Source organism: Podarcis filfolensis (genome assembly GCF_964270895.1).
Source record: "Podarcis filfolensis genome assembly, chromosome: 7".
NCBI classification, from domain to species: Eukaryota; Metazoa; Chordata; class Lepidosauria; order Squamata; family Lacertidae; genus Podarcis; species Podarcis filfolensis.
Window position 1 is genome coordinate 49,586 of NC_139603.1, and position 9,637 is coordinate 59,222.

Here is a 9,637-nt window from a genome sequence, read left to right on the forward strand (position 1 = left end):
TTAAAACTTTTGTGTGCTTTAACCTTGTCATACCACAAATATGCATGCCACCCAAAAATATTGTTAAAACCTTCCAAATCCAAAATGTCTGTGTTTTCAAGAAGCAGCCATTCTTTCAGCCAGCAAAAAGCTGCCGCTTCATAGTACAATTTAAAGTCTGGCAGGGCAAACCCCCCTCTTTCCTTTGAATCCGTTAATATCTTAAATTTAATTCTGGGCTTTTTGCCCTGCCAGACAAATTTAGATATATCTTTTTGCCACTTCTTGAAACAATCCATTTTGTCCATTATTTGCAATGCTTGGAACAAAAACAACATTCTTGGCAATACATTCATTTTTATAACTGCAATTCGGCCTAACAAGGAAAGCTTTAAATTAGACCAAGTCTCCAAATCTTTTTTCACTTCTCTCCAAGTTTTTTCATAATTATCTTTAAACAAATTCACATTTTTAGCTGTCATATTTATACCCAAATATTTCACTTTTTTAACCACAGTCAACCCTGTCTCGTTCTGAAACCTTTCTTTTTCTATCTGTGTCAAATTTTTCTCCAAAACCTTTTCTTTGACTTATTCAATTTAAATCCTGCCATTTGACCAAACTCTTGAATTATTTCCAAAACTCTTTTCGTGCTAGCTTCTGGCTCTTGCAATGTAAGTACTAAATCATCTGCAAATGCTCTCAATTTATATTGTTTAGCTCCGACCTGAATCCCTTTAACCAACTGGTCCCTCCTAATCATATTAAGCAAAACCTCCAGGACCGATATAAAAAGTAGTGGGGAGATAGGGCACCCCTGACGTGTCCCTTTTTGAATCTTGAACTCTTCTGTAACCACATTATTTACAATAAGTTTCGCTTTCTGTTCAGAGTATATTGCACCTATACCATTCTCAAACCCTTGGCCTACCCCCATCCCCCGGAGGTTCTTCAACATAAAACTCCAAGAGATGTTGTCAAAGGCTTTCTCGGCATCCACAAATATCAAAACAGCCTTAGTGTTTATATTCACTTCCAGCTTTTCCAAAATGTCAATTATATTCCTTACATTGTTCGACAAATGCCTTTTTGGGAGAAAGCCCGCTTGGTCCCCATGAATCTCCTCCATCAAAACTCTTTTCAGTCTCTTTGCTAAAATATCAGCAAAGATTTTGTAATCCACATTCAATAACGAGATGGGTCGGTAGTTTTTAAGTTGAGTCTTTTCAGTCTCTGTCTTTGGTATAAGTGTGATATAGGCCTCACTCCACGTATCAGGTGCCCTTTTCCCCTCCATAATCTCATTACAGACTTCCTTCAAGGGCTGTATCAGTCCTTCCTTCAAAACTTTATAATATTTGGAAGTCAGTCCATCCGGCCCGGGGGATTTGCCCAGCGTCATGCCTTAAATGGCATCTTCTATTTCTTGTGCTGATATCTCCTGATTCAAAATTGCTTTACTTTCCTGCGAAACCTTTTTCAGCCCGTTTTTCTCGAGGAATTGTTGTATATCCATTTCATTCTGCGGCCCTTGTGTGCAGAGTTGTCTAAAGTAGTTCTGGGTTTGTATTTCTTTGGGTTTCTGGTAGCTCTGCTTCTTTGTGATTTGTTTCTGTGTTTCTCGTGTTTTGTTTGTGATTTGTTTCTGTGTCTCTCGTGTTTGAGTTCTGGTGTTCTGGTGTTTGGTCATAAAATGGAAGAAATACCACCAGAAGCACAAAAACCAATGAAAACCAAGCCAAATCAATGGAAAAGAAACAATCTCACCCAAAACCGCAGAACCATTCAAAGTAAAAGAAGCAAAACAATTAGATGCAAAAACCACCCCAAATTAAACAAATCAGCAGAAAACAAAAAAGAAGCAGTAAAGCCACCAATAACAAAGCAATGCCACAAGAAACTGGAAGCCAATTTTTAAAAAGCAAAACCAGAAACTCAACAAGCATGCAATTTATGGCAATGGGGAGACTTTTCCAGTTTGACTTTGCAGAGAAAACATTTGGTCAGTTTAGGAATCAAAATGGTACCAGGTCTTGATCTATGTATGTGCAGTTATGAACATTCCATATATCTAAGACCATAAAATTCCTATCACAGGGTCCAAAAGCACTTCAAGCAACAGAAATTAACCAACATAGCATACTAGATTTCACTTAGTCTTGGGTTTCTGGTGAATGTGCTTTGCGGCTGGCTTCATTTCTCTTCCAATGGGTTTCGCTTGTTTTTTGGACTTTTGCTTTATTGCTTCTTTTGAGAAGTTTTCTTGTTCTTGCATTCTGGTGGTAATACTTTTGAATGCTTGGGTTTCTGGTGAATCTGCTTTGTTTGGGATTGGTTGGCTTCTTTGTCAGTTTCCATTGATGTTGCTTTTACATGTTTCTTCTGCTTCTTTTCAATAGGTTTTTGTGTTTTTAGTGGTTGACTTCATTGTTGGAATGGTGATTAGACATTTCTGGTGGTTTTGCTTCATTTCTGGTGGTTTTCCTTTTTTTCTTGGGATTATCAGATCTCATAAAAATTAATATACTCAAAGGTGCAAAACCCAAAAAACCTAGAAATGAAGCAAACTCACCATAAATCCAGCACCCAATCTGTTATGTACTAACCTTGGATCCTAGAAAAATAGGCAAGTAGGATCCTAGAATGCAACAACTGATTGGTCTTTTCCTCCCGGCCAATCAGGCTCCAGGAGGGAAGCAGAGTTAGCCAGTCAGACGGGACTCATTGTGTAAATAATGTATATAAAAGCCTGAGGTTTGGGTGGGCAATAAAGAGCATGAAATACATACAGGACTCCGAGTATATTTCACAGTCGTAACTTATATAAAAGAATCCATGAAACGAAAACCACCCCAAAAGAAACAAATTCAACATAATCCCAAAAATGAACCAGAAACAACAGAAACAAACCACATCCACCAAAGATGAGAAAACCAATTGAATAGAACCACAAGAAACCCATGCAGTAAACATCTCAGGGAAAAGTGAAATCACCCCCACACCATGTAAAACTAAGGTTTAACTGGCTTTGGGGTTTCTGCGCAATTTACTTTCCCCCTCTTGTTGGGGGTTTCTGTGTTATGAAAAAGGAGCAATGCTGCTGAGTGCTCCAGATGGCTGGAAAGCCAAACAGGATGTTGATGTTTTGGGACTGTACCGTGGGAACAAGGAACAGTCTATTATGTGCACTGAGCACCGGATGTTAGCTCAGAGTGTCACATGACCCTGTACTGGAAGTACATGGGAGGAGTAGTCTCTCTCTGCTATTGATGTAAAGAGAGTGCAGACACGTTTCTCTGTACTGCTGGAAAGACAGAAATAAAGGCATGTAAAGACATTTCTGTCTGTCTCTTTCCCCTCCCTGGGGATGGCAGGGAAGAGGGGAGGAGTGGTTGTGTTCTTCTCACGTTTGAAGAAGGATCGGCCGATAGAGATCTGGCCTTGTCTTGCCGGGAGCCGAGACGGGGGAGATCAACAAGGAATCCAAGCTGGGCACCTGGAGAGTGGCCAATTCCTCTGACTGATATGGCTTTAGATTCCGACATATGGTAGCAAAAGCTGCTGGTTATCTGATCCATGGGAATCAGCATGAGAGGTGAGAGGTTGATGGATCGTGTGCCATCCTCTGCACCAAGGAAAGAAGATAACGTCTGCATTGCAGCCAGAAGCTGAACAGACGGCTGGACACCGAGTGTGGGTGTTTTCCAAGCAACGGAGCCCAAAAAAGGTATGCTGAATATCGGGCTAAAAGTGTGAATGCAGATTGATTATTCTCTGGTTCACGAAAGCTGCGTTTGGAAAAACAGCTCTGAGAGCTAGGCTTGCATACCAGGCATTCTTGTGGTTAGATAAAGAAGAAGAGGTATGCACAGTTGCTAAGCAACGACAGTCAGTACAGTAGAAAGTTACTGACACCTGGGGCTGGCTCAGTCAGAGCAATGGGAAAGCGAAAGTTGTTTTGAATTCGCTTCTTTGCAAGGACAGTGAGACAGCTTGGAGATTGCCTGCCTGAGAGAGGCAGAAAAACAGCTCAAAAGAGCTTTTGGATTTTACTAGCTCGAGTGAGAGAGCTGAGACTTGGATTCAAAATGGATGCCAAGAAGGGGGGAGGCTTGCCTTACCCGCCTCCCCTGACTAATGACAATTATTCATCTTGGTCTGTAAAGATGAAGGCCCTGCTGCAGAATCAGAGGATTTTTGGGGTGATTGAGAACCCCATCCCTCAAGCACCAACCCGAGGTTGGGAATCACAGAATGTGAAGGCCAGGTCGGCTATAATTCTGTGTGTCTCGGATGATCAACTTGTGCATATTCAGGATTTGGAATACGCGCGTGAGATTTGGGAAACGCTGCGTAGAACACATCAGAGAGATGCTGGTTCTTCCACGTTGTTGTATTTTGAGAAGCTGACCAATCTGAGGCTTGCGCCTGATGGAGATGTTCAAGCGCACCTGACGGAAATGAAATATCTGCGCCAACAGATGGTGGAACGCAATTTCCGTCTACAGGAGGAAGTGTTTTGCTTCATGATGATAAACAGCTTAAATCGGACTTACAAAACGGTTGCCAGTCAGCTTGGTTCCCTTCCGGCGCAGGATTTGACCGCGGAGAGGGTGTCTGCCGTTGTTTTGAATGAACACGACAGGCTTGCTGCACTGGAGGTGAAGGACAGGGGGAGGGAAGAACGGAGTTCTAATTCCCCCACTGATGTTGCTACTGGAGAGAATGCTGTAGCTTTGAACGTTGTCCGATGTTACAATTGTGGACAGGCTGGGCATCTTCAGCGGAACTGCAAGAAGCCACGCCAGCCGAAAGGAGCGAAGGGCCGCTCAGCAAAGCCTGAGGCAGCAGGCAAAGGTCATACCACGTCTTCGGTGAAACCTGCAAAGGCCCTGATGGCGAAAGGAACCACGCCAGATGTTGGACACTCTTTTATAATCGATACGGGCTGTAATTTTCATATGTCCCCACACAGGGCGCTCTTTTCAACGTTTAAGAAGCAAAGCTTCGCTGTGACACAAGCCAACGGTCAGGAGCTGGAAGCGACCGGGATAGGAACTGTGTATCTTAAGAGTCTGAACCTGACTATAAACAATGTTTACTTGGTTCCTGAATTGAAGTTCAATCTGCTGAGTGTTTCGCAGATTGCAAAGAAAGGACTGAAACTGTCCTATGATGCTGAGAGCTGCAAGATCTTCAAAGATGGAGAGTTGTATCTTTCTGCCAGAGAGAAAGATGGACTGTATTTGTTGACTTTTGACCAAAGTGATTACATGGAATGTAATTCTGAGTCTAACTTGATTTCTCTTGCAGGTGTGACCAAAACGAGCGCCAAGAAGGTGGCCAGGGTCGACAGAGCGTTTCAGCGGGTGTATGCTGATGTGATTGGTCCTCTAGAACCATCTAGAGGCAAAGCAAGATTTTATCTTGTGTGTGTGGATCATTTCTCTAACTTTGTCTGGGTTTATGTGTTACAGAGGCCACAGGAAGCCTTGGAAAGGTTTCAGGAGTTTTGTGACAAGGTTAAAGATATGCATGATGCTAACATTGATTGTCTTTTGACAGATGAGAAGCAGATTTTTCTTTTACAGGATTTCCAGAGGTTCCTGCAGAAGAAAGGGATAAGACACAAGGTTGCTGTTTCAGCGGAAGCATGGAACAGGGGTGTCTGTGTACGGGTGAACAAAGAATTGCTAAAGGGGATGAATGCGCAATTGCTTAGTTCACATCTGCCACATGAGTTCTGGGCGGAGTCACTCATGTCGTATTGTTATGCGTGGGTGAGAAAGGTTTCAAGAGAGTTGGGAAGTTCTCCTTTTGAGAAACTGTTCCAGAGAAAACCTTCTGTTGCCCATTTCAAGGTTTTTGGGTCTCATGTGAGGACAGAAACTCCAGGTGGAGTAAAGAATGCCAGAGGCATTTTTGTGGGATATGAAAAGGGTCTCTACAGGGTAATTTTGTCTGAATCTGGTCAGGTGATTCTCACAAAATTTCTAGAGAGTGCTCCTGAACAGGAGAGAGTGATAGTACACACATTTCCCACAGAGGACAATTCAGATGATGATGATGATTTTACAGATTACAGTGGTACTGAGAGTGACAGTGAAAGCTCAGAGAGCTCAGTTGTCACAGTCATTGAGAGGAAATCTCACACAATGGATAGACCTTCACAGGTGAAGGATGAACCACTGTTTACTATTGGAACTGGTTCTCCTAAGAGTCCTGAGGCTGAACCAGTGAGCAGAGAGGATCAGCACCTTTTACGCAGGTCTGAGAGAGTCACAAAGGGTGAACCACCCAAAAGGTACTCAGAAGAGTTTGCTAACTTAGCTGTTGCATGTGTTGCTGTTGTACACAACCGAGGACAGGTTGGAGCTGTGTCTAAGTCAGAGACAAAGACACGACAGAGAGTTGCTAGCCAAGGTAATGCAGATGCACTCATTCCTTGGAAGCCAGACAACCAGAGAGGTACACTGGGGAAACCAGTGGCGGGGAGTTCCAAGGGTGGAACTGAAACAACAGGGGAGTGTTATGTGTATAACAACTGTTTGTTTTCTTCTCTGGATCACGCTTTGCTTGCCGCAACACGCATTGATTCTTTTGGGGGAGGTTGTTACGAAAAAGGAGCAATGCTGCTGAGTGCTCCAGATGGCTGGAAAGCCAAACAGGATGTTGATGTTTTGGGACTGTACCGTGGGAACAAGGAACAGTCTATTATGTGCACTGAGCACCGGATGTTAGCTCAGAGTGTCACATGACCCTGTACTGGAAGTACATGGGAGGAGTATTCTCTCTCTGCTATTGATGTAAAGAGAGTGCAGACACGTTTCTCTGTACTGCTGGAAAGACAGAAATAAAGGCATGTAAAGACATTTCTGTCTGTCTCTTTCCCCTCCCTGGGGATGGCAGGGAAGAGGGGAGGAGTGGTTGTGTTCTTCTCACGTTTGAAGAAGGATCGGCCGATAGAGATCTGGCCTTGTCTTGCCGGGAGCCGAGACGGGGGAGATCAACAAGGAATCCAAGCCGGGCACCTGGAGAGTGGCCAATTCCTCTGACTGATATGGCTTTAGATTCCGACATTCTGGTGGTATTTCTTCTGCTTCTCACATTTCTACTTCTTTTCAATTGGTTTTGGGATTCTGGTGAATTTGGTAATGATTTGATTGAAGTCTCTGTCTGGCAATTTTCATTTTTCACGAATTCCTTCCTTGTTGGGTTTCTGGTATCTCACTTTTGGTTTTCGCATTTCTCTTAGTTTTGCTACGTTTCAGGTAGTTTGCTTACTTTTTGGAATTATCCAGTCTCATAAAAATGAAGCAATATCATTAGAAGCTTAAAAAGCATGAAAAAAAATCCAGGTACTAACTCTAACCCTGAACATCCACCTATCCCCTGCCCTAAGCCTAACCCTGATATTCTGGTCATCCATCTTGGGGATAACAATCTGGTGAGGTAAATTCCATTGAGATCACTAAATATCTCCATCAGCAGTGCTTCCTCATCCCTGAGCTTGTCATAGTTTGGTTTGGAATGTTTGGTTTGGAATGTTGTAGAGGTGCTTATGGAGTGGGGGCAGCCTTCCTAAGAAGGTGGATGGGCAAGACATAAAGCTAATCATTCTACAACGACGTTTGTGTTTGAGAATGTGGGTTTGGTGGTGAAAACAGAAGGGTTTTTATCCTAGGCTAAGAAATCAGGCCTTGACGCCTTAAGGTGAGGAAAAACTTTTTTTGAAAAAATCCCTAACCTGCAGGGTCAGAATTTCACCAAAATTCTGACATCATCCAATTCACTCAAAAATGGTGCCAACCTGTTGAAAATGTTCCCCTGAAACGTATGGCGGTGAAAACAAAAGGGTTATTATCCTAGGCTAAGAAATCAGGCCTCAAAGCCTTAAGGTGCGGAAAATATTTTTTTGAAAAAATCTCTAACCCACAGGGTCAGAATTTCACCAAAAATCTCACATTATGCAATTCACTCAAAATTGGTGCCAACCTGTTGAAAATGCTCCCCTGAAAGATTTGGTGGTAAAAACAGAAGGGTTTTTATCTTAGGCTAAGAAATCAGGCCTCAACGCCTTAAGCTGCGGAAAATATTTTTTTGAAAAAATCCCTAACCCGTGGGGTCAAAATTTCACAAAAAATCTGATGTTATGAAATTCACTCAAAAATGGTGCCAACCTGTTGAAAATGCTCCCCTGAAAGGTTTTTAGGTGGAAACAGAAGGGTTTTTATCATCGGACAAACAATTAGTCCTCGACGTCTTAACTTGCGGAAAAACATTTTTTTGAAAAAATGTCTAAGCCGTGCGGTCACAATTTCACCCAAAATCTGACGTTCTGCAATTCACTCAAAAATGGAGCCAAACTGTTGCAAATGCTCCCCTGAAAGGTTTTTCGGTGGAAACACTTCCAGGTTTGGTGCTGTGCATGTGTGAGTATTTGCACACATATTTGTGGCACCTAAAATGCAGGTTGTCTGTATTTTCCTTTGACACCATCTCAGCAGCGATTTATTTCCTTCTAGCATTTCCCTCTCTTCCTGTCTCTTCTTTAAGGGTAGGCCCTTGTTGCAAGAAAAATCAACGATCAGAGCGGGGATCTTTAAGTAAATTTATATACAGACCAGACTGTATTCTTATGCCTATTGCCTTTTACCATTCGCTATGTTACTGTACAGTGGTGCCTCGCAAGACGAAATTAATCCGTTCCGCGAGTCTTGCGGTTTTTTCGTCTTGCGAAGCACGGCTATTAGCGGCTTAGCGGCTATTAGCGGCTTAGCGGCTATTAGCGGCTTAGCGGCTTAGCGGCTATTAACGGCTTAGCGGCTTTAAGAAAAAGGAAACAAACTCGCAAGACGTTTCGTCTTGCGAAGCAAGCCCATAGGGAAAATCATCTAGCGAAGCGACGCAAAAACCGAAAAACCCTTTCGTCTTGCGCGTTTTTCGTTTTGCGAGGCATTCGTCTTGCGGGGCACCACTGTATCTTTAAACTGTTAGTTTTGTGTATATTATCTCTTTGAACATAGTTAAAACGTCTAAGCATTTTAAATATAGTTTTGTATAACTTTGTATCGCTATTTACTATGTTTTTATAACTTTGTGTCGAACCTTATATTGCTATTTTCAGGGGCTCGGGAGCAGGAGCACAGGGGAGAGAGGAAATGGAGAGCGAAGGGGAAGAATCCGAGGGCAGCGTAGGGGAGTATGACAGTGACCCGAGACATTCCATGAGCTTCTCCAGCGAATCAGAAGATTCCCAGAAGGGGGCGCCGATGGTCAGGGCAAGGGGGGTCCCAGGGGGGACGCACCAGAAACAAGGAGCCAGCGGGGAACCCCAAAGCAGCAGCGGGGGATCAGGACCAGTTTCCCCACCAGAGCGTAGTGGGGGGGAAGAGTCACATGTGTCAGGACCAGCGTCTCCTCCAGCAGGGAGAGAAGATGAGTCAGGGCTGACCACGCCTCCATCGGAGAGTGGGGGAACGGAGGGGAGGTCAGTTGCAGCTAGCCTCCCCGAAGGGGGAAGCAGTGACAGCAGCAGTGAAACGGTCAGGAGGAAAGTTGCCGGCTGGGCGCGCGCGCCAAGTTCAAATGTACAGGCACGAGGGACAGCAGGAGACTGGATTGGGAACCAGCTCCTAAAGCCCGCCGGAGGGAGGGG

General features: G+C 43.8%; 1 long non-coding RNA gene across 1 annotated transcript; it reads left to right on the forward strand.

Moving 5' to 3' along the window:
* Positions 1-2,077: 2,077 nt before the first annotated feature.
* On the forward strand, positions 2,078-7,245 carry LOC310767444. The gene is made up of 2 exons (XR_014550910.1): positions 2,078-3,041; positions 7,050-7,245. It is a non-coding gene; the product is annotated as an uncharacterized lncRNA (long non-coding RNA).
* Positions 7,246-9,637: the final 2,392 nt, after the last annotated feature.